This window comes from Maniola jurtina, chromosome 13 (genome assembly GCF_905333055.1).
Source record: "Maniola jurtina chromosome 13, ilManJurt1.1, whole genome shotgun sequence".
Classification (NCBI taxonomy): Eukaryota; Metazoa; Arthropoda; class Insecta; order Lepidoptera; family Nymphalidae; genus Maniola; species Maniola jurtina.
In genome coordinates this window covers 5,169,735-5,195,477 of record NC_060041.1, presented here as the reverse complement: position 1 = coordinate 5,195,477, position 25,743 = coordinate 5,169,735, and the positions used below count along the sequence as shown (strand labels likewise).

At 36.1% G+C, this 25,743-nt stretch overlaps 1 protein-coding gene across 5 annotated transcripts in view; it reads right to left on the bottom strand.

Annotated features, from left to right (window-relative positions):
- The window catches only part of LOC123870882 (zinc finger CCCH domain-containing protein 13), a 76,034-nt gene extending 57,523 nt beyond the window's left edge, over window positions 1-18,511 (bottom strand). For 3 of the 5 annotated variants that reach the window (XM_045914362.1, XM_045914368.1, XM_045914365.1), the window contains exons 1-2: window positions 18,254-18,511; window positions 5,277-5,300 (exon numbers count right to left, since the gene is read on the bottom strand). The gene's annotated coding sequence lies outside the window, so the exon portion shown is untranslated. Of the gene's footprint in view, window positions 1-5,270; window positions 5,301-18,253 lie in introns of all 5 variants that reach the window. The other 2 variants (XM_045914363.1, XM_045914364.1) reach the window with 2 other exon arrangements.
- Between the last annotated feature and the right edge of the window lie 7,232 nt (window positions 18,512-25,743).

Sequence of the window (25,743 nt, the reverse complement as noted above, 5' to 3'; positions counted from 1 at the left end):
AAGCGAAATCAGTAAAAAGGAACAGTGGAAATTAGCTTTCTTCGAACAGTGGAAATTATTTGAAATGAAATTAGAGAAAGTGTACCTTGCACGCCTCTGTCCATACCAATATGAAGACTGACAAATCAATTGTTTTCACTACATTGCGTGAATGTTAAAGAAAGTGAGATGTGAAGTAATTGCGAACAGGTTGGGTTTGCAGTGTAAATTATTTTGGAAAAAGGTAATATGAATTAAATAAATTTACATAATCATCATCATGATCAACCCGTCGCCGGCTCACTACTAGGCATGGGTCTCCTCTCAGAATGTGAAGGGTTAGGCCATAGTCCACCACGCTGGCCATTGTGCGGCTTGGCAGACTTCACACACCTTTGAGAACATTATGGAGCACTCTCAGGTATGCAGGTTTCCTCATGATGTTTTCCTTCACCGTTAAAGCAAGTGATATTTAATTTCTTAAAACGCACATAACTTGAAAAGTAAGAGATGCGTGCCCGGGATCGAACCCATAATCGATCGAAATTCGTGAACAAAGTTCCATACGTCTGACATGTTTTAATTGAAAAATCGGTTGAAACAAATAGAGAAAGTGAAGCTCTAAAAAAAGTGAACTGTCAAAATTTTCATTACCTTAGAAAGTATTTAACCGGTGACTCGTGATTTAGCAGAAAAAGTACCCAAAAACAGACAGATTGTATAAGAGTTCCACCATAGCGAATCCAGTCATTGTGAGCTTACGACACTGGCAGTTAGCGCAAAAAATGGTATAAAACTCTAAATAAGTAGGTATAGATATAGATGCGAAAAGATAAATTCTGCCAGCATTATAGAGTTCATAAATCAAGTTCAAATCAAGTTTATTAACTTTAAACTATGAACAATGCGTTGATATAGACGTTTCGAAGCCTAGATCGTAAGTTTTATAGTAACTACTAACTACACATGTTATACGTAATTTTATGTATAGATGTACTTAGATAGCAGAACGAGGTTCATGTGACAAAATATACTAATATGACAGGAAAGCAATTCTCTACTAGTAACGAGTGTATATACGTTACTATATACTATAGGTACCCACTGTCTGTTACGGTTTACTACAAATTACAATTACTACTCGATTTTTATAAAAATTATACAAAAATCTTTAAGGGATTGGATTTCAGCAGAGAATATTAAACGACTTTGTAGACGAAGTCATTTACAAGTGCACTGAAGACTGAAAATACCTCAGTCTTCGCAAGCAGATAAAACAGAAATCATATTAGTCTACAGTTATAAGAACCTTTAAAATATTCATATCAGTGAAATAAAGGGCACTATACGACCAAAGAAGGTTTTAAAAAGAATAATATTACCTATTAGTTGTATACTTATATTAAATGACTTTCTTAAACTAGTAGCTAGGTAAGATATAATTTCTTACGCGTTCGCCTGCATCACGCTTGGCTAACTTATTAGTCCAACGATATAAACTTCCCGGCCTTCTGTACGGGTATCATATCAATTCATTCACATTGTTTTTAGGATGTCTCCGCATGAGTAGTTAGCTTTAAGAGGGCTCTCTCCGTCACTCGTTTCATACAATCGTAGTTCCAATTTCATTTGAATATTAAGCAACCAAAGTCCATGAAATTTTGCAGACATATTCTAGAAACTAATATCTGTGTCTGTGGTGTTTTAGATTTTTCTAAAAATATGTAGTTTTAAAATTACAGGGGCTCAAAGATTTGTATGAAAATTTTTAAGACCGCATAACTTTGAAACCGAATATTTTAACAGAAATCTGGAAAACCACAGACATAGATATTAGTTTCTAGAATATGTCTGCAAAATTTCATGGACTTTGCTTGCTTAATATTCAAATGAAATTGGAACTACGATTGTATGAAACGAGTGGAAACGAGTGACGAGAGAGCCCTGTTAATCATTTTTAGTTGATTCAAACTAATGAATAAAGTGAGGAAACCTGCATGCCTGATAGTTTTCCATTACGTTCTCAACGTATGTATGTTTAGTCCATGTTTGAAGCATGGTAGACTATGGTTTAAGTCCTACTCATTCTAAAAGGTGACCAGTGCTCAATAGTGGGCCGGTGATGGGTTGAGATGACGATGACCTACCTACTACACAGATACATAAGACAGGAAATGAAATGAATACATAAGACAGTGAAATAAAACAAAAATCAAGATAACTTTAAAGGCATGCTTCAAAGTCTTCTGTGTTATGGGTACCTATAGTTTGGTAACTTTTTTAATAAGAGGTAAGCAGTGTTTTACCGCTTATACGGAGTGCAGGTACACCACTGGGTAGGCCACATAGAGTAATATGCAATCGGTTTTTACGATGATACGCATTTCCCTTTCGAGAATATCAACAGTGAAACGACTTTATTGCTTCCTTGCCATTGTTCTATTTTCCTACGATTGGTAGCAGTGGGAAAATACATACCCGTAATTTAGCGGCAATACGAGTTTTGTATGTGATAGTAGTAAATATATATATATACTACAGTTTGCATAATTTTATATTCATTATCACACATTCCAACACTTGCAAACTAAGCAAGGCCGCTTAGAAAAGTTTCACGCATATACCTAATCGATAAATTAAACTGAGTATAAAAGACTCTTCATTATTACTTATGTTCTTGCAGTTTTATGCTAGATCTGCTCTTCAGAAAACAATTACTTTATTTTAATTACTAACATTCTTTTACATGTAGATTAAAGGCCTAATTTTTAACCCCCGACCCAAGAAGAGGGGTGTTATTAGTTTGACCTGTGTATCTGTCTGTGGCATCGTAGCTCCTAAACTAATAAACCGATTTTAATTTAGTTTTTTTTGTTTGAAAGGTGGCTTAATCGAGAGTGTTCTTAGCTATAATCCAAGAAAATCGGTTCAGCCGTTTGAAAGTTATCAGGCTCTTTTCTAGTTATTGTAACATTCACTTGTCAGGGGCGTTATAAATATTTAATTTACACTTGTATAATTTAACGCTTACAAACTTTGAAATTCGAAAAAAATATCGATCTTAAATTTCATTCGAGTAAACATTTAATAAAGTAAACGCTTGATGAAAATTAGTCACTGATTAAAAATCTTGTTTATTTACCTAAAATCGCTCAAATTGGCCGACATCAAGGCAAATCGCATTCAGCGCTAATGTACGGACAAACATTATTCCATTAACGTAGTGGCTTAGCATTCGAGGTATGGCGGTTAATTACCCATTAATGATAATCACGTTTACTGAACACGACCTTGCCTGTTTTGAGAATTAACATGGCTTCTATTTTAAGAGGCGATGTTCTGGGACTAGATTAAGTAATGAACCTCTGCGAGACCGGTAGAAAGACAATTAATCAGGACGTGCTTGGCAATTCAGAATGTTGTATAGAAAGGGTAATTGAGAATGAGGTTATCGCCGCCCTGACTAGTGAAACATCTGGATTCTGACTTATTTGCGTAGCGGGTATTGATAAGTCTGGGAAGATGGCAGCTTGCTGTGGTAGAACTTGTCGTTCCTACACGCAAGGTGCATGAGATCAGGCCTCATGGGGAGTAGGTACATGATGAGCCCAATGGACATCGCGCAAGATATAGGCACGGGTTCACAAAATATAGTTTCCGGAGCTTCTGAGTAGTTTTAGTGGGTAGAAATGCCTGATCTCTCCGAAAAGAAATCGGTTTTCTTCGGATTTCCCCCCCCCCCCCGTCAATAAAAAAAATGGTATTTGATATGTATCCTGGAAAAGGACGAAGAATACTTTTATCCCCGAGAGAGAAAGAGATTCCACGGGATTTTAAAAATCCTCTTACATCCGAACCAAGTCGCGGGAATAAGCTGGTATGGCATATACTATGGATAATATACTTACCTACTGTAGTATTTATTACACCTACCTCCCTTCCTAACGTGTGGTTATCAGTGTCAACAAGGATTAGTTTATCAGCGCAGTTGTGTCGGAAAGTAGAGTTCCATAGTCGTAAACATGTTTACGACTATGTTGAGTTTAACTTACTCAGCTTTAAAATTTTATCTTAAAATTTCAATGGCGTTTGTATGTACGTATGATTTTATTAAAGAAGAAACAGATCGTTTAATGTTAGGTTTCTGATTTAGGCAGTTGTCCGATTGCTGACGATAAGCGAGTTCAGCTAAAACCTAGTAACGAGTTGGTAGGTAGGTTAGGTAGTTAATGAGAAGCGAGTGTGTAGTTGGAATTGTTTTGTTGCTGGGCTATGAGCAGAGATAATTTATAAGTAATGAATTGTCTCTGACTATGAGCGAGTGTGCGAGTGCGACAGGCGAGTAATCACCCGTCATCCTGTGCAAACTGCGCGAGTCTTTTAACCGCCAAGAGATCGTCACCGAGCGAGCTTTTCTTTTATAGCTCTTGTTGCTGAAACAAACTAATGAAGAGAGAGTTTTTAATATGTTTATCTCTTTTATTGACACGGAATTATCAATTGATTGCACGTATCTTGAGCGAGAAAATCATCTTCTCGATAAAAGTTCTGTTTGGTAGAACCTTGGTTTTGTCAACCAAGGTTCTACCAAATTTACTACAATTTACTGTACTGTATAGTAAAGTAACCAGTAATTGTTAAATAACTTTCTCTGTTTATATTTCACACGTTTTCGACTAAACTTTGTATGACTCCACATGCATGTTAGGAGTTATAGCTTATGACATAATAATAAATTGGTGGGAACCGTCTACGGCAAAAGTGTGAAAAACGCTAACTATTTTATCACAATTTGTAGACCAAGCTGTGAAATAGCTTGAGAATGACATAATGGTCAACAAAAGTTAATAAATGTTGGTTTGAATTTTATTCTAAAGCCAAAATCATATTTCTAACACCTTTTCGAAACTTTCTCTACGTGTTATAAATACTTATACCTAATATACCTATAGGTACACTCGCCCACCTGACGCTATGGTGTCGTCTTTGATGTGGGCATATTTCTGCCCTAGTTTTCACTATATTTGAAAAGTAGATGGAATTATATGTTCTGAACTAATTTCACTGATAGTTATCTAAGTATCCGATCATCAACGAATGGTCCAAGATCAAAACATTTTTCTCTAGTCTTTTACGTATAGGTACACTAAATCAGATAATTAGGCCTGACAGAAAAACATTTTAATCAGAACGACATCCTGTTAACTCTGTTAATAAATAACTAACACCACATCGTGATCTCGATAGAAACAGAGGTAGGTATAATTTAAATGTCAAATCATAAAGAGTGTACACACCAAACTGGATTCCGCCTCACGAATCTGGAAATAATAAAATTAATTTAGTATTCAAATCACGAAATCCACAAACTAACGAAAATTCAATATTAAACAAGGTCACAACCGTAATCAACATAAATTGTAGTAAATGTGCATATTTTAATTTGGTTATACGTCACAATTTTATTACATCAATCAACGAGTGAAATTAATAAATATAATATACTACTATTATAAAAAGACAAAATTAAAAAAATACAAAATTATCATTAGTAAAAATAGCTTCAAAATGCGCAAATATCATTATTGTAACGGACAAAAATATAATGGACATTCACATAAAGTTTATTCACAAAGTATAAGCAAGTACTATTAAATAATTCTGTGGTACTAGTAAATGAAAATCATCGCGATCCATAAAGATCGATAACTCAGCCGATAACTTCATAATTTATTATGATGTGATCGGTTATAATAATTATTTATTAATTGATGCGTATGTAAGAAAAACTATACATGAGAGTAATTTGATGAAAAGTGAATAAAACGCATAATAATATAATGAGTGGAGTAATCATAGTGTGAGATGATTTAACTTTCACTGTCTGATGAACACGTTCGTCTTAAAAAATTGAATCGCGAATACGAGCTCTCCCATTTGTAAGATATGCCTTTATAATATTATTATTATTTATATAATTAAATGAGTATATATTATTATAAATTAAAAAAATAATCATAAGCAGGTAGGTACATTTTATATTCTATACGAAACGTTTTGTGTTATCATTCCTCATACGCATGGCTAAGGTTTGAAATTCCCTTCAGCGATCTGTGTTTCCTACCAATTACAATTCTGGTATCTTTAAAACAAGTGTGAATAAGTATCTTCTATGTAAACGCGTCCCATCTTAGACTACATCATCACTTTTCATCAGGAGTGATTGTCGTCAAGCGCTTGCCTATAATGAATTAAAAAAAAAACGCATAAGAGACCTTTCCTGAGTGACTGATTTATCAACCCGCTGTACTGGGGTACCTTGAAAGTTTGAAAGTAGGCTCCTTTTTATAGTACAGACATTTTATTTAATTCAAGTCAAAAGGAGAAGCTACATAAACGACAGCTTCTTTTGTTACCAATGAGCAAAAAAATAAATGAGAGGTTTAAACATAAAAATAACATCCACTTATCTTCTTGTTGCAATCATAAACGCGGTATGATTTGGCAAATTGTTGCAAATTTTATTATTTTTTTATCATTTGGAGCGCAACAAAACGGTCGCTTGGAGACTTATATTTATTGCTTATCATATTATTTCTCTACGATTTCTTACGGGTTATCAAGCGTTAGTAAATGCAATTCGTTGCGAAGTCTAAACTTTTTGCAAGACTATGCATCTGGGTTTGCGCCTACCTTAATTATTTGCTATAGGTACCTGTTCGGTTAATAAAGATATTTTTTATTTGAACTATTGCTTAAACACGGGTAACGTTGCAGCGCGCTGCATAAAGCTCAGATTTTTTTAAAACATCAATCATCATCATCGGCACAACAACTCTTTGTGTATCCTGGCCTAACTTAGACAACTTCTTCATCGATTTCGGTTTTGAGCTATCTAATCAATCAGCATGGTCTGTGGGATCTTCTAACAGAAGTTTTGACCGAAAAATACATCCACCTACGATAATATGGGGCCATGTTAAATATTGTAATCTATTTCCTTGATTGCTTATTGTTATTTGACATCTTTCGTAACATTTTTAACCCCTTCTGACACTGTTATCAATGGCTTAAAATATTTTGAAATAAATATCATCTAGTCTCGAAATAATCTGCATAGTGTGGAAAGAATTCAATTTAAATATAGGTAATAAACAGATATTTTTGTAATAAGTTCTGAATACATAATTTCGCTGTTGATGTTAGGCAAATTCCTTGGTATTGCTTTAATGTTAAAAGGCCTTCATAACTTTTTATGAAATGTTTAATGTGATGAGTTCATCGTTACGTTATGTAAATAAGGCAAAGTTTGGGCAAAGTTCATAAAGACATCATTCTTGAATAACCTCTCGCAATATACGAATACTTAGGTAAGATTTATACTGGTTTCTTAGCCGTATATTTGTTGTTTTAAATCGTTTATTTATGTTTCTTGATGGTGCAGTCTTTTCATAATGTGATTAAGGTTATGCCGAACTTTTATTTTACGCACTGCATGAACCAAGCGTTTACTGTCATAAAATTATAACTTGTCAAATCTCTTTTGATACGTTTATCTTCCTCTTGAATTATGCAGCGCGCCGTTTCTTTTTTATTTACTTAGTAATAGAAACAAAAATAACCTGAAGTTAAAATACACTTGGTGATGAATAATTAAAAGTAACGGTTACTTTTAGATAAAAATATATAACACATTAATTTCTAAGTGGAAGAACTCTAAACTTCCCATTCGATATTTATCCGTCGTCGGCAATATTAAAATATTTAACTAAACGTAAACTAGGTTTTTGAGAATGTATAACACCCACATACATAGGTACAGATACCTATGTATGTGGGTGTTATATATTCGTCTATAAATTCAGGCTTTTCCGGAATAAAAAATTGTATAAGTCCGTCTCTAGGTACTAAATTTTGACAAAATAGGCCACGATAAGGACAAAAATACAGAGAAACAGGCAGATATCGGGTTTTAAAATAACGAGTTTTTGTACTATAATTAAAATTCCCCTTAGTTTTGAATGTCAAGCTTAAATCTACAATTTAAAATTCAACAACGTACCTGCCTACCTACCCGACATCAGGGTTATCATGTAAATCGACAAAATTCAACAAAATAAAGAAAAAATTAGGTTTTATTTGACAAAACACCCGGTTTTACCGGACGGGCGAGACTATAATACTACTTAAAATTCCGTGAACGTCCGTATGTCTGTCAGCGTGCCTTGAAACTTTTACTTAACTCTAAATTAGGTATAATGATTTTTTAATGGACTATCAAGCCTCCGGGGTAGAACTCATTGTAATGTATGCAAGAGCCAAAAACACAAGAAATGAAACGTCAGTGTTAGTTGGCTTAAAAATTGTCGCGTTCATTTTAACAATCTCTATAATTTGCTATAAGTTGCCTTTCTCTTCCAAATCGGAAATCTTTTATTTGGACAGGTACGACTACAGTACGAGTTACGACAATAATTATTACAATGGGTAGTATTTATTCATACGAATGGGCTTTGTTAACAGTACAATTTATAACAGATGACAATTCGACAATTATTATCTGTTTGGTAAAGCCCCAACGGGTCCGACTTAGATGGTACTGACAAACGCGATGGGACAATATTTACATTTTTGGACAAATATGTACCATTTTCAAGTTTATTAAATAGTGCCTAATAAGGCCCTGACGGATTATAACCCATTCCCTTCTAGGGCTCAGTTAGGTACCGTCATAGTATTTGATCTTGATTTTGGAATAGGTACAGTATTGAGTATAGCCCTCTTGCCTTGCTTGTATGCACTCTCTACATTAAACACCGGTAAGTTATGTAAAACACACAATGAGTTTACTCTTGTCTCTTTGTAATATCACATACCTACGGTACATATTATTATGACAAACTTTTTCTTTGCCACTTTCTTTTTCTTATAGTCGTTCCTTCTTTTCGATTGAGTTAAGAAGATATTCTAATGAAACCAACAGATAATCACTGACTTAGGAAATCCTAATTATCATCTCTTCTAAACACCTTTCCACCTACGGTACATATTATTATGATAAACTTTTTCTTTGTCGCTTTCTTTTTATTATAATTAGTCGTTTCTTCTTTTATATTGAGTTAAGAAGATATTCTTATAAAACCAACAGATAATCACTGACTTTTATCAAGTCTTAGTTTAGGAAATCCTAATTATCAACTCATCTAAACACCTCTCCCTCAGGCGAAATACTAGCGGATATTGGTAGTCTTGATTGACACCTATCGTCCAAAGTAATAGACGTTATTGGATCGATAGATTACGCCTCATTATCGGCAAAAGATGCACGGATGGAGATTGTAGATAGTAGATACCAATTGAACTAACATTTGAGAGTATAAGACAACTTTCTCGAAATATAAAAGTGGTCAAACGCTAGCAAGAGAAGCCACAAGTAGCCTGTCGAGGTTATTGTTCGGTCACGCTAAATATAGAATTGCCATAGGGCTTATGCCACCATGCCTAGCACTTATCTATGCTACGCTCAGGTATGCTACTTTAAAACTAACATATCTATCCCTGTATGAAGAATGCCATAAACTATCTAAAAAAATTGGTTATCTGTAAAGTCGGTTTACTGACGATAGTTGAACGTGACAACAAAGGCCGATTGTGCTTCTTTGTCGCGCGTTCCGCGCTCTCGCCTTACATGGAACGCCTCAGAGCGAGGTAACGCCGCATGAGTCATGTTTATTCGTGCGTGCAGCCGGCTCTATCGAATTATAAGACGTTGTCACGTCAAAACAATACCAATATAATTGACATCTACTAAGTATCTATTACAAATCTATAAAACAAAAAAATATTAAAGTAAAGAACATTCTTAAAACTTAACTAGATGTAACTGGTTGGCTTTGATAAATCTAACTTTCGTAATCGAAATTCCACGATCACGTACGAAGTAATTTGCCTCCATGTTTGTAATTCGAACCACTAGGACATGTACCTCCCTTCCAGCATCAGTTTTTCCCTCCAATATTAATATGGGTATCTTCAAGTCAAAAGTGAATAGGCATCTTCTAGGCAACCGCGCTCCATCTTAGGCTACATCATCACTTGCCAGCAAGCAGACAAGCGCTAGTCCATAAATTAAAAAAAAGGTTTCTTTCATTAGGAATTTTAGAGACTAGCTTAGGTATGTGTCTACTCTTCATACATGTAAAGCATTGCCTACAACTACTAAGTAAGTAGTTTGTAACCCATAGTGGTGAAGGAATTTTCATTTTACATCATCTATTTGCCAAGCGCCTACCATGGTTCCAAATGGTACATGGACTGAATAAATGGCTTATCAAATGTCCATCGATATATTTGCAAGTTTGCGCCAAATCTCATTGATCTACCTGTGCCATAAATAGGCTATTATGAACCTGCTTTTTTCAGACGCTGCATCATCACTTATCAGGTGTACGTTACGCTCAATTACAAACCTGTTTTCAATAAAAAAGTCTACACGTCTCATCAAATAAATCAATGTATAAAAGCAATCTTAAAAGCAATCAGTCTTCAGCCTATTGCGCTCTGCTGCGGCATTCGAAAGTTGCCGATGTGCTATAATTGTTACTATTGACGTATCTTCGATCGGTTTCTTGTACGCTCTTATGTAACATACCTATTTACTGGTGAATTCATAGAATGGAGTTTCTAAGCTTGCGGGCTGATTTTCCGTAAATTCTTTGGGCGAAAAGGCATAGTATTGTTTTCATGTTTTCTTTGCGTATAATGTGTAAAATAGGGTGCATCTCTTCTATGCCCTAAAGTTGCAATCCACGTTTGTCTTCATATTTGCCTTGTCTTATGCGCTGTCCACAATGTAAACGCATTTCAGCTCTTTGTATTGTATCTTCAAAATATCGCTTGCTTATCTGTCTTCTGGATCTGATATACTTTGAAGAGTAAACTCAGGAACTTCACACGTTCCTCCTTCACCGTTCTCAGTTCTACCAAAGAACAGCGAGAAACCGTCAGCATTTTCATCACGTTTCTGATACGAACCGCTATGGTCCGGAACATCCTTCCGTTGTCCTGTCGGTATTTCCTGTCACGTATAACAGAGTAGGTACCTTCAAGGCAAGAGTAAATAGGCATTTTCTAGGCAAAAGCGCTTGAACCTAGATATACCTCATCATTGATTGTTGTCAAGCGCAAACATGTCCTCTTTTTTTTTTTAAATCTCCAGTTTTGAGTACCCCACTGGTTAGTGCTGTGGTTTTATAAGTGGGAGATTCTGGGTTCGAGTCCCGGTAAGGGCGATTTGGGAATTCCTCAACCGTTTCTAGTTACCACTTTACCGGCAAGAATGTGCCGCAAAGCGATTTATACTTTACCGATAGGTAAGTACTGGAGCTCAAATCTGCGCTACATGACAATTCTCGCATTCGAATCAAATGTAGTGCGTAAAAAGCCTAACAATCACCATTAACGACAAAAAGATAAGCGACTTATTTACGATGGTAGCGTATAAATTATGCTTCTAATTTAGAACCTGTCACTTTTTATGGAAGTCAGTTAAAAATCGTTGTCGCGAACGATCGTTAGTAGGCTATAGGTACCTACCCAAATAAACTTGAAGTAAGTATTTAATATGCTAATTTTACGGAGGCTTCATGGCAACATCATGGAACACGACTTTGTCATTAGACGGGTGCGAAAACAATCGAGAATGACGGCTTAAAATGCGTTACAAAATGTAAATTACACGATGATGATAACGTCCTTAATGCGTATTAAAATATGCCTACAGCAATTTAACTAAAGATTTTTCGTCAATATGCGTCCCAAAAACCTATATAATTACCTACCTATAAGTAGATATGTATTTAGGATGATTTCGACATACCTATAAATCTGTAGTCTCCTCTGATCTCCTGACCTAAAACAACGGATTATATTATTTGACTATAAGTAAGTAGGTAAGTAATATGTAATTTAAACGTATGGGGAACTTTGAAGAAATGTACAGTTAAATTTAGCATCTTCAGAACTAGTAATAGGCTGGTTCCTAAGTCTAAGCACTTATAAAATCATGAAGTTACGTAATGTAATGTAATTTTATAATACAAATGTGATAGGTACTAATAATATGTACACAAATACAAATATGTAAACCTGATGGAGAGATAACTGGTAAGTGGTAAGTAGGTACCTACCTACCTAGGTAGGCTAGACCAAAATATGATATTGATTGAAATACATGATCAAGTGATATTATGATCATCACACTTCACACTAATATTATAAAGGCGAAAGTTTGTATGTGTGTGTGTATGTTTGTTACTCCTTCACGCAAAAACTACTGGACGGATTTGGCTGAAATTTGGAATGGAGATAGATAATATCCTGGATTAGCACATAGGCTACTTTTTATCCCGGAAAATCGAAGAGATCCCACGGGGTTCCGAAAAACCTAAATCCACGCGGGCGAAGTCGCGGGCATCGGCTAGTTTAGCTATAAAACAAAATAGTTTCATCTTATGCTTGCGATACACCTTTCAGTGATATAAATTTTGATCGTGACAACGCCCGTAAATGACCTACTAACGCGATAATATTGACAAGAAAGTAAAATTCCAACCAGAGATAAACTGATATCAATGACTCTTTAAATAGATGATACTCTTATTTTTTATCTTGTAAGTACAGAACCGAAACTGGAATAGGTGCCTTTTAAACAAAGAGGAAGACATTTCAAGATAGGAGTAAGTAGGTAGTTACGAATAAAAAAATATTCAGCTTTGTACCTCATTTGAAGTCGTTTTTTGTCGAAATTATGCCAATCGGTAAAAGTATTATAGAAGCAGGCGTTATTTTGCGGAAGTCCATGATACACAAGGATGATATAAAAGCTTAATTTACTATAATCCGCCAAACCAACGAAATCTGTATGGTACGTAGCTTACTTATTAAGCTTTTATATTATCCTTCCAATCGGTACAATTAATGGTCGAATATGTTAACCGACATCAAATATAGGTACCTATCTACTTAAAGTTTATTTTGGAATGGTAAGTAATTTTTACAGGGCCCAAAAAGCTATTCCATGAATAGGTAAAAAGACTCAAAAATTGTGATTCGTTTTTAGTGTAAAATAACTAACAATGGCCGACGTATTTAACGGCTACCAATTTAGGTGGAACTAACACGAAAAAAAGCAAAAACCTTACACAATCACTTCCGCTTTGGGTTCGACTTGAGATTTTTTATTTACACCCAATTTACACACCATGCAATTTACTCGAATGTTATTATGTAAGACATGTCATTATTCATCATCATCAACAGCATCTACAGTTGGTCAGTCAAGAGTTGAAATGATGATAATATTATATAAAATATCGGATTTTTAACGTCCAAAAGGGAAATTTAATTTATTTTCCAAACCCATTCGAAAACCCACACAAATTACCTGTAAAATATTATATCTCGAATCCAGTTGTAACATCTACCGAGCATTGTAATGTATTGCCCACAAGAAGTTTTTATTTATAGCCATGAATTTCTTGTACCTCTAAATGCATTATGAAGAAGACATTATAAGGAATTAGTATTTGTGCGATTGTAATAAAGTTCAATTTCGAATGATTAACTGCTGGGGATGAAAAGAGACGAGTCAAAAAGAATTGTAGCAAAGACAATTACCGCAGCTATGGGTGGTCTTCGTCATCTAGGATTTCTTAGTTGCACAATAAATAAACGACAAAATGTAGCAGGTATTGTCATTGAGTCAGACTATAGAACAGCAGATCTCATACATTACGCGTCAAAAAATCACACGATTAAATAGACCTATTTTGCACTACCTATCATAGTTACCTCTTTTAGAGAAAATTATACCTAATATACAATACATACTTATTATAGAGAAAACATCTACCAGTCCTTAACAATGAACTTACATGATACATCTTATGATAAAGATTTTATCGACAGACAAATGAAAAGCAGGTCCAGCATCAATTTTGCTTATAATATAGATTTATACCTAGCCTAGGGACTGTTTGTTTAGTATATTTCTTCTTAGTAAGTACTTACTGAAACTTTAAGAGGTACATTATAATGCAGATTTCTTCCTTTCGCAACAATCAGTGCAAATGGATAGCCCGTAAAAAGCTACGCACTTTCGTATTGATAAAATCTATGGATTAATTATTATAATTTATGTACCTCGTGAACATGTAAGCCAGTCAGGTTGTAACACGGTTGTAACTACATATGTTGTGGCACATTGCCGCTCTAAAAATTTGACAACTCTCGGGTTTTTATAGCCTACAATTGTTACAAAATTGATTAGCAGTTAAGGTTATTAACAATTTGTTCAAGTTCAATTTAACCCTCGCTTTTAAAAATAGATGAAAATTTAGAAACACAGAAGTGGTTATAGAAGTTTTTTCGCAATACGAATGCACTTTCTTTCGCATGCTATGCCCGTCGCAATCCATCAAGCACAAATTGCTCGATCAATCTCCATTGGAATTGAAATGAGGAAATTTGTTTCATGCATACAACTGATAAATTGCTTTAATCGGCACATTACTTAAAACTTACTTCTCGGAAAATTAACTTTCCATTGAAAAAAATGCTGACATTTTAGCTTCCCTTTTAAATACCTATTCTAAATACATAATATATATGTGGTGACTTCCAGCACCGAGTAGCCATCACATGGTGGCCAACATTCAAGCATCTTGAGAAACCAACATCTATTTAACATCTTGTAATTTAGGTTTATAACTAGTTTAATTTTAGTTTAGATTGTACCGATGGGGCTGGCATATAGGACACCTATAAAAGCCCCTTAAAAATATTAGAATAATAAAAAAAAATCTAACATACGTTAGGAAACTCCCCCAGTAACTGATCGGACGACGCTGAAAGCCGCTGAACATAAGCTTAAGATTAATGATCGAGACACAAGGACTAAAAGCACAAGACTGCTGATGGTAGATCAGAACACGTCCTGATTTACCAGCACTAAAACTTACTTAAATACTAAGATTAAGTTACTCGTTTCTAATACGCACTGCTAGAATATTATATGCCGTTTTCCCCGTTAGCCAAAATATTGGTACCTTTAAAGAAGAGTGAATAAACACCTTCTAGGCCAACGTTCTCCTTAGGTTGCATCATCTCCTGTTTGGTGTGGTTTCAGTCAAGCGCCAAGCCCATTTAGTTATAAAAAAAATGTATACTAACTTGAGATACAGCTGGGTTTTTTCGTGCTATAGATCACGGTAAGAAAAGATTTTCAGAAAATACTAGTTTAATAAATAGTTCAATTGTATAAGCCGAAATATTTTATCTCTTGATTTCTCAGTTGGTAGGTACGGTTAGGGCAAATAATTTGACAATTTTTTTTATTTACTGACTATTTTCAGTGATCCGATACCGTTGATGTCTTTTGTATGGACAATCTAGCGTTGTCGGTGCCTAGCCCAATCAACTTTTGGTTTAGTTAAACGAATTGATTGGACTCCTCGTAAAATACAAATTTTCGCCTACTTCTTGAGCTTTCGTTAACATATATTTGTGAACAGCTAACAGTAATTATTGAAATTTCTTTATCTGATAATAAAATTCCGCATGATCTCATCTCTGTTGATGAGTAGATACCTACATCAAGTAGGTAGCCTTATCTCAAAACGAAGCCTATGAGTTCATTTGTTATTTTTGTCCGTCTATGGAATTTTCATTTTATCCGTCCTTCTGACCTAGTCGGATCCTTATTACTTCTGAAATAATGAACATAATTACTCGAAACTAGTGATCGCCCGCGGCTTCTCTCGCTAAAAAATATATAAATCCCGTGGGATTTTTGAAAAAATTTCAGCCTTACTCCTTGTCTACATTATAAAGAGGTACCTTAGTGTTTTTCAGCTTTCAAGGACCAATGATTTGGGCTGAGTGCCAGTCAGTCAGTGAGTTTTTGCTTTTTTTATTTTTAGTTTTTTTTTTTAGTTTATAGAATAGCGGTTGGCTGCAATCAGACCTGCTAGCAAGTGATGATTCAACCTAAGATGGAGCGCGCTTGGCTAGAAGATGCCTATTCACTCTAAACTGGAAGGTTTAATTATAAAATAAACTGATGCCGTAACGGCGTTCCATAACCTAGCATAGATTCCAAAATGATACTTGGTGGTGGACAGAAAAAATTTGCTTATCAGGGATACGGCCGAAACTTTTCACCAGATCAGAGCACAGAAAATAATAAATTCCAAAACCTCTTCTAAGTTCTATCGGAAACCGAACCCAGAGTCTTTCTTTTATAAGACCACAGCCTTCACCGCTAAACCAGTGAGGCTGACAATGATAATGAAGCATATTTAAATTAATTTGTAGTAGGTAGGTATTATAGTCCAAAATATGCACGAAGGTTATCAATCAAAGGTACAACAATGTTTTAAAACTCCCGAAGTGTGATTTATTGTTTATCAAACAAAAAATTTATCATTGTATTGTCGTTAAGTATGTACCTATTGATGGCATTCCATTGTAATCGAATCTGCAGTGTTGCAATCAAAACAATTGTTTTGTTTATGTAAGCAATTTTTTCTCAGATTTTGTTGAATTCAGTGTGGTTTTACGGCTGAAATCAATAAATCAATCTTATCTATCTGTAATCTGTCGATAGCTTAATTATAGACACGTTGTTATTTGTCAAAAATATTGCCAAGTAACTTATCGGGATGTTACAGATAAAATTCGGCCTTTAATGACCATTTATACTTACTTTTTTTTATTAAATAGCCTAGTTTCATGTCCTTTTAATACTGGGCGACCGTCGACGTGTTAATACTTTGTCTGTCTATATTCATACCTAGTCCATGATTTTAAACATAGCAAAGCCGACCTATATTTAAATGGGAGTGCTCTTTAATATTTTGTAGGTAGGCGTAGGTGCATACTGGTGCAGTATTATCGCGATGTTATGCCGACGGCTAACTGGTTCTCTGATAAGGTCTAATCTCAACTGCAATAACCTGGATCAATCGTAAAAATATACCTACCATGAACATTGTTAGTGACTACGTGATAAGATGATAACAGGAACATGGAAAACATGATAGGGACATATAGGACTTTCGCCCAGGTATTTTTAACAAGATTTTTAACAACTGATGGAGGGCTTCGGTCGTGGGCTACTTAACTGGCTAAGCCGTGTCGCCAAGTGATTTAGCGTTCCGTCCGGTACGATGCCTTTAGGAACCGATTAGAGTATGAGTTTAATAAAATTGCAATACCTCTTCCAGGTTAGCCCACCTCCATCTTAGGCTGTATCATCACTTACCACTAGGTGAAATCGCAGTCAAGGGCTAACTTGTGAATTAGCCCCTAGGAATACGCAAGTCACACACAGGCTTGGACCCGAAAGGAAGCGCAAGAAGCGCATTCTTCAGTACCAAAAATGCGAGTATTGTCATCAGCATCGGACCCACAGTAAGTTTGAGCATATGTAAGCGTCGACCACGGCTGTCGTCAGCAGCATTTCTTCGATGCGATCGGTGCGACCGAATCTTGAAGCTATCGCGAGTCGCGACTTACGCATTTTCAGTAGGTGCCTATTCAAAAATGCGTCGCGTGCGCCTCTTGCAGCTCTTGACATATACATCTAGCTGCTAGCATGGTGTATAATAATTTTATACTGAAAGCCTCCAAATTGTCAAAATATTAGACCATAGTCTTGAGATCTTTGACCTTTGGGCTATCAGTTTCCATTATTATTTTTCATCTTCCAAAGGCTGGTTTGCTTTGATGTACCAATATTTATCAATTAATAAGTAATTATATTTTATGTAGATGCACCTAAATGTTTAGGTTGACACTAGTGGCTAACACGAAAAATATATCATGAATATGCATTGCAATCAAATAAAACTAAGTAGGTAGGAAGGTAGACACAAAAAAAACACCGATTTTTGAAAATTAGTGTGAATGCGCACTTACTTCCTGTTTCCTAATATAGTAAATTTTCCATCTAGGTAGGCTTGAGGATGTTCAAATAAATTATATTGAGGCTTTTAGTTGAACTATTGAAAAAATGGCTCAAAAAAGGTTAAGGCCCGTTTGGCCTAAATTATTTCAAAATTGTGTACCGGCATATATTGATTAATTCATTATTTTCGAAAGCTGCCATTCATATATTCCGGTACTTTATTGAGAAATTCGCTTCACGTTCCGTTTACATGCGATTTAAATAATTCAATTCCCTGATAAAACGCAGTTAGACCAAAACACTTACCGGTCGATCCGTTAAAAGCACGCAACAAATCCTGTAAAGCACAAATTTTAAAACACTTGTCCGGTATAGTAACTTGAGAAGCACTGTTCGATCAAAAGCCAACTTTTCGTTCGAAAAGTTAGTTTTAAGAAAGTAAAAGTTGAAAGAGACACTTTTTAATGAATCACCAATAAGTTTGTTAGTTTCTTAGATGTAGTTTATTATACACACGTTAATTTCTCGCGACAGTCGGCGGTTCACTGGAGGAAGAGAAGTGAGGGACACGTCACGAGCTGCGCCCGCGCCGAGCTCACCTTTACTTGAGGTAGCGCGACCTTACGTTCTTGAGCCTTTAAGAACCTTCATTGACACACCTGTAAAGATAAAATCAAGAACAGATTAGCGGCAAAATTTTCAAAAAATACAACACAAAATCGTAGAACACTATACCTAAAATACCTGGTTTAGTGAGTAAGAGTCGGCACACCTCGAAAATAAAGTTTATACTTAGCTATGCAAAAATTAACGAGCATAGGTAAATACATAGAAATGCATATTCATGTTCAAATTGATTATGAAAGTAAAAGACAAATCAGCCTTTTGGTAGGTATACTTATTCCGAAATCTGTTATACCTATGTGTATTGTGATATATTTTTGATTTGTTTCATTGTTATAGAATGTCCTTTAATTTAGTGTGGCTTCTGTTGCAAAGGAAATTTCAGGCATTCGTTAGATGATTAAAAAATATACTTTTTAGTTAAAAATATAGGTAATGTATCAAGTTGTTTCGATCGGCATAACCTCGTCGACATCCCGCCATACGGCCTCGATATTCGGTAAACGCACACAGGCGCAAAACATTGACTGAATATTTCACATTCATGCGTTACCATTAGAATTGTTTGCCAATGATAGATGTTGGCAAAAAATATTCAACAACTTTGCCTTTACTTTGGGAGCTCTAGCCACAGGTCCTACAGGTAAAAACTTTGGGAATTTAGCAAATCTATTTGACAACTTTTGCAAATCTTCGTGTACCTGCCTTTATGGTTATTGCATATTCACTCACTTACCACAAGATGCGCAAAAACGCCCAAAAAATGCGGGAGACATCGGGAGTAGGGACCAAGATTCGGCCGGATCGCATATTTTTGCATCAATAGATTGTCGGCTTTGACGCGCGTGATAGGTACCAATGGAGATTCTTGTGCTAGGACATAGGTTCGTTCGAGTCATTGTTTGAGTCGAGGAGCTTTTGTGGTTGCGACTTAGAATATGGGTGAGAGTATTTGCAGCTTTGTACTTACTTACCTAGCGGCACGTAGATAGGTATTTTACCATCGACGGAATTATCAGTCCATATTCCGGTCGGTCGAAAACTAGCGAAAAATTCTAAGTCTATGGTCGAAAACACCTGCAGGTACGAAGCATGAACCATCAGACGGATGTTTAAGATCGAAAACAGGCCTAACTACATCATTTACAAAATTAATAACATAATTAAGTCTAACCTGTCTCTACCATTATGTATTCTGAGCCTGTATACCAATTGTGGATATGAGGGCAAAGTCGTTGAAAATCAATTACCAATTAAGTGGTTACTTAATTAGGAAGATCAAGTTAGGTATTCTAATGTTTTTACTTCAAGTTCCTCTTGCATATTAATTATGCATTTATTTCCTGTTTGATTGTTATACTTAGGTACATATTATGTGATAAAAAGTATCTTCCCAGGTGCAAGACAATGAAAAGTCTATATTAGGTCATTCTTAGACCGATGAAATAGATGTTTTATGTCTGACAGAAGGGGTTACATAATAAAGCCAGAAATGTACACAATGGTTGACGGAAATGCAACGTGGCTCCTAGTAGTTGTAATACCAAATACAAGGAGCTGTAAGAAGGCATTCTGCACAAATCGCACTGCGAGTGCGTGGCCTCGTTGACAGCGGTGCGCAGGTCGGGAGCGGCGGCAAAACCGGGGTGACGATACAATACCACTGAAAATGACAGAATATACAAATACACTGGAAGAAATTTGCCATACAGATTTTTTTTCCGTTGTTTTAGCTGCAATCAGTCGACAGACTATAAGCAGGTTAGTTCTGTTGACGGTGACTTCACCAGACTGGAGGGCCACTGCCCTCAAGTCTGTATAGTCCATATAGGCCATACAGAATGACAGTTATTTTTTGTGCCGATTCAAAGCGGTCCATCGAGCGTACCGGGATTAAAGTTGACACTTTGAATGGTATTGTTGAGGGTATGTTAGATGTCTGATCACTAACATTTGGTTTCGATTACGCTCACATGACGCTCACTGCTGCTATCAGTGGAAAATGGCGAAAACAAGTTGCTTCAGAAAAGGACGGCAATCGCAGGTCCAGCGTACTTGCACTAGTAGTACAGGTTAGTATACAATACGTATTCCCCGAATTATCATCCGCCCCGCTGTCTCCGCTCCTGCCCGGATTAACGCTGTCGTTGAGGCTGCGGCCTACCGCCTGATAGCTGCGCCGTTGCCGTCATCACTCCAACTGTAGGTACCTACTTTATAAATTCCCTCGTTGGTACAAGCCACAGATTTAGGAACGTTCCTAACATACAGTTCTCTTAGGGTTTCGTTTCTGTTTATTTGGGTAACTGGTTACAGTTTAGAATTTCCACCTTCAAGTTTAACAACATTTATAGCGGAAATGGTACCTTCCTAATTCAAATAATTAGGACATTTTATCAAAATCCATTAGAAGATAGATAACCCCCTAGGTAGGTATATCATCAGTTACAAAAGCAAAAAACGCATAATAAATATTCTAAGTATTGAGCTATGGTATATTGTGCAATTCTTTCAACACCTTAGAGACTACGTGACTTGCTTGTCTAGTAGTAGTATAATAGAAAATTGAAAAATGGTTGGGTACGCTTCGAAATAAAAAATGCGCTTTATAAACATGCGTCTAATTTTATCTCAATTTTTATAGGTTTGTTTGTAATATACTGCACAATTCAATAATTAGCGATGACATTCTAGTAAGTAGGTATTGTTAAGATTGAGAAATCTAAATTTTGAGAAATTCTCATAAGTCAATCCAAAATCCAAATGAAGATGAATGGATGGATGAAGATGGATGGATGGATGAAGATGGATCGTTTCTGTAAAATTTTCAAAAAATCGGGGTCCATTTTCAATGACGGGCAGTCTCTTTGGCCCATTGAAATGCAACTAACAAGTGGGTTTTGATGCGTTTATACATATAATTTATAATACATAGTACATACCTATATATACTATGATATACCTAAGTATGTAGGTTTGGCCCTTCCCCGCCGGAAAATCTAAGGAGAAAAGCACCAAATAAGCGCAGGGGTAGTCTATTTTTTAATGATCCTACCAGACCTTATCTGTAAGAAAATGCGATTAATGTTATTTAGCCACATCAATTATTATTTATCATAAGATAATGGGTATTGATTTATGACTTCCGAATTCAGCTTACCTACCTACCTGTACCTACTCGCCACTTTTTACTAAGACAGGTTTCGTGAGTTCGCAGCAGGTTGTGACCTACATGGGCCAACTTTCTTCACACACAAAAACTACTAGTTGACAGATCCGATATTTTTGATGAGGGTTAAGCAATACATTACTCATACAAGTAACTAGCACTTGACTTGAGTGATTTGTACTCGTGTAACCGAGATACAAACTATTCGGGGTACTTTCACAAAAATCTGCTAGATATTCCCACCCACGTATCCATCAAGGCTCTTCGAAGTTTTAATTTATACAGCACTTACTAATTTATATAGCAGACTACTGAGCACGGGGTTTCTCTTCAGAATGAGGAGGGCTTAGGCCGTAGTCCATCACGCTGGCCAAGTGCGCATTGGCAGACTTCCCACACCTTTGAGAACATTATAGAGAACTCTAAACCTGCAGGTTTCCTCTCGATCTTTTCCTTTATATTATTTAAGAAAGTAATACCTAATTACTTTCCTTATTGTTTAAAACGCAAATATAGCTACCTAGCCAGCTCCGAAAAATTAGAGGTGCGTTCTCGGAACCAAACCCCGTACCCTCGCTAGTAGGAAACCGAAATCTTAACCACAAGGCTATCACTGCTTACTTTTACTGAGTTATTTACCAATGCAGTCTTTCAATTTTATGTTGATAAATGTATTAAGACTCCTAAATGGCAGTTAAGCTAACCTGCTTTATTATGTTAACTTATGCTTAACGTAATTCGGCCAATCAATTTGTCGGCGTTAATAATTGGCAGCGAGAAATTACTCGCTTCACTTTACTGGACACCCATGTAGAGTGGTTTTTGAGAGCGAGAATGATTTGCATAAAGGGTTCGAGTTCTACCACCGTTTTTTCATCCAAATCTAAAGATATCCGTAACCTGATCTTATGGATGAAAAATTGGGTGCCTTGCCCAATATACAATTTTTTCTCACTAATACCCTTTCGGTGTTCACCCATAAGTGGGTGGGCCTCTTAGAAGCTCCAGACTTTAGCCACTGATCACTTAGGTACTTTTTAAAAACATAAATATTGTAAGTTAGGGTACCAGAAATATAACCGACAACCAGAGCTGGCGGGCTGGCAATGAAGAAGACCGAGTTTGAGCAGTTGCAGAGCGATCATTAGTAGATATTCATGAGTAGGATTACCTACTAGTTTTACCTACCATTGTTTAGTGGGGAAATCCTCATCGATTTCACCGCGCCCGGGGAGGTAGGTACGGTCGGTTATGCCGGACTCTTACCGACTAAAACCCCAGTGTTCCACGCATAGCCTGGTGGCTGAGCTACGGGGCCAAACACGTTCGCACAACCTAGCCAGTGGCGCCTGCTCAGGGGTCAAAATTCCTAGCCCAATTTTAGTTAAATAATGCTAATAAAAGGTGCTAAAGAGGAAAAGGTCCGAACGAGGAAATGCTGGGATTCATGGTTCAGCCAGCGTTTCTTCTTTCCTGCCTATATATTGTACTTATTAAATATACTTTCTAAGTATTTTGTGAGGAATATAACCAAAATCGCATCTAGAATCAAACCCGGGACCAGTTGCTTGAAAGGAGAGTCAGTAGATATTCGGAGAAGTGATAGTAGGTACCTATTTAACAAAAAATTATAAATGTTTAGGGCTACCTCCAAGCCTCCTATATTTAATATCCTCAGTTAAAACATTCGTCTCAGAATGCATCACTATCTACATACAACGTGCATGCATTAATAACAAAATCTCTCTGTCTTACGCTGCTCAGTGCTCTGATCTGAACTATGTAGGTAGGTCGCCTGCGTTTCAGCATACGCTTAGTCGTTCTATCAAGTGAAATCGTAGGCAAGTGCTAATCTGTCAAAGACAAAAAGAACCTTTTTAGGGTTCCGTACCTCAAAAGGAAAAACGGAACCCTTATAGGATCACTTTGTTGTCTGTCTGTCTGTCCGTCCGTCGTCGTGTAGGTATGTCAAGAAACCTAAAGGGTACTTCCCGTTGACCTAGAATCATGTTTGTAGGTAGGTAGGTCTTATAGCACAAGTACAGGAATAAATCTGAAAACCGCGAATTTGTGGTTACAACATTAAAAAAAAATAATTAAAATGTGTTTCAATTTTCAAAGTAAGATAACTATACCAAGTGGGTATCATATGAAAGGGCTTTACCTGTACATTCTAAAACAGATTTTTATTTATTTTTATGTACAATAGTTTTTGATTTATTGTGCAAAATGTTGGAAAAAATACCCGAGTACGGAACCCTCAGTGCGCGAGTCTGACTCGCACTTGGTCGGTTTTTTCAGTATTCAGCAAAACAATGTATTATTTATGATACTCTGGTATCATACTTAGTTTTATTTGAATAGACGATTAAATCCCAGTGGGGCCAGAAAATGTTCCATTGTTTATTTGTAGCTCTGCTCTCTATTCCAATTAATGCGTATTTAACATTTAAAACTGTATCATTAAGTTAATTACTACGCAATATTTACAAAGAGTCTCTTAATGATCACTAACGCGCTGGTTATACAAGCAATCTTTTGCGTAAGAGTGGGACCTAAGGTTTTTTTCCTGTACTGGTTTGTATCAATTACCGTCGTTAAATTATTAGGGTTCCGTACCTCATAAGGAAAATCGGAACCCAATAGGATCACTTTGATGTCTGTCTGTCTGTCTGCCCGCCCGTCCGTCGTGTATGTCAAGAAACCTATCGGGTACTTCCCGTTGACCTAGAATCATGAAATTTGGCAGGTAGGTAGGTCTTATAGCACAAGTACAGGAATAAATCTGAAAACCGCGAATTTGTGGTCACATCATTAAAAAAAAATTAAAATATGTTTCAATTTTCAAAGTAAGATAACTATACCAAGTGGGGTATCATATGAAATTGCTTTACCTGTACATTCTAAAACAGATTTTTATGTATACCCAATTGTTTTTGATTAATCGTGCAAAATGTCGGAAAAATACCCGAGTACGGAACCCTCGCTTCGCGAGTCTGACTCGCACTTGACCGGTTTATTTTTTAAACTATTATAGCGACTTCACATTATAAACTGGTTATCTATATGTCATGCAAAGATAGTATTTTCCTTATAAATTAGGTGGTTTAACGGCCATCAACAATTAAGTAGTTCATTAATTGAAAAAGAACTGCCAAGTGCGAGTCGGACTCGCACACGATGGGTTCCGTACCATCGTACAAGATATAGTAAGTAGTAGGTAAGCACCTTTATCTAGAACCTTGCAAGTTAATATCAGTCTGAGCCATCTATATTATGTGATTTAGTGAGTTAAATTTTTCGCGAACATACCTACTTTAATTATTTTTTGTATGATAAATTCACGTTTTTCGGATTTATTCTTTTACTTGTGCCATAAGACCTACCTGACACACACGATTCTAGGTCAACGGGAAATACCATATACGTTTCCTTGACAGACACAACAGACGGACAGATAGACAGACAAAAAAGTGATCCTATAAGGGTTCCGTTTTTCCTTTTGAGAAACAGAATCCTAAAAATTGATAGAGTATATACAGTTGTGATTTAAAATTTTAGTAATTAAACATTACGTACTTACATACCACAGAACATTGCTAAGTAATCCGCCGATTCCCTGTTCCGTGATACTTACCATGGATTGCGACGCCTTTGACACTAATGGAAGCTCGTAGTCGTAACCACAGGCCCGGCCAGGTTAATTAGACCGTATAAATTGATCGGTCGCGTTAACAATATTAACGGGCTACTTCCTTAGGCTGTTCAAACAGCAAAACTAAGGCGTCAGTAAGCTAAGTTTATTTAGCCAATAGAAATCAAAACCAGCATTATGCTGGGTAATAATTTCTATTGTACCTAAGGATTTTTTTGTTAAAGACTCTCATTTCGTTTTTTTTTGATGAAACTCAGAATTGCAACGTTGTTAAGGGGGATGAGACGGGTCTGCCTGCGAAATTCTAATTAAAGTTTTTCGCAATGTGTAAACTAATATGACAACGTA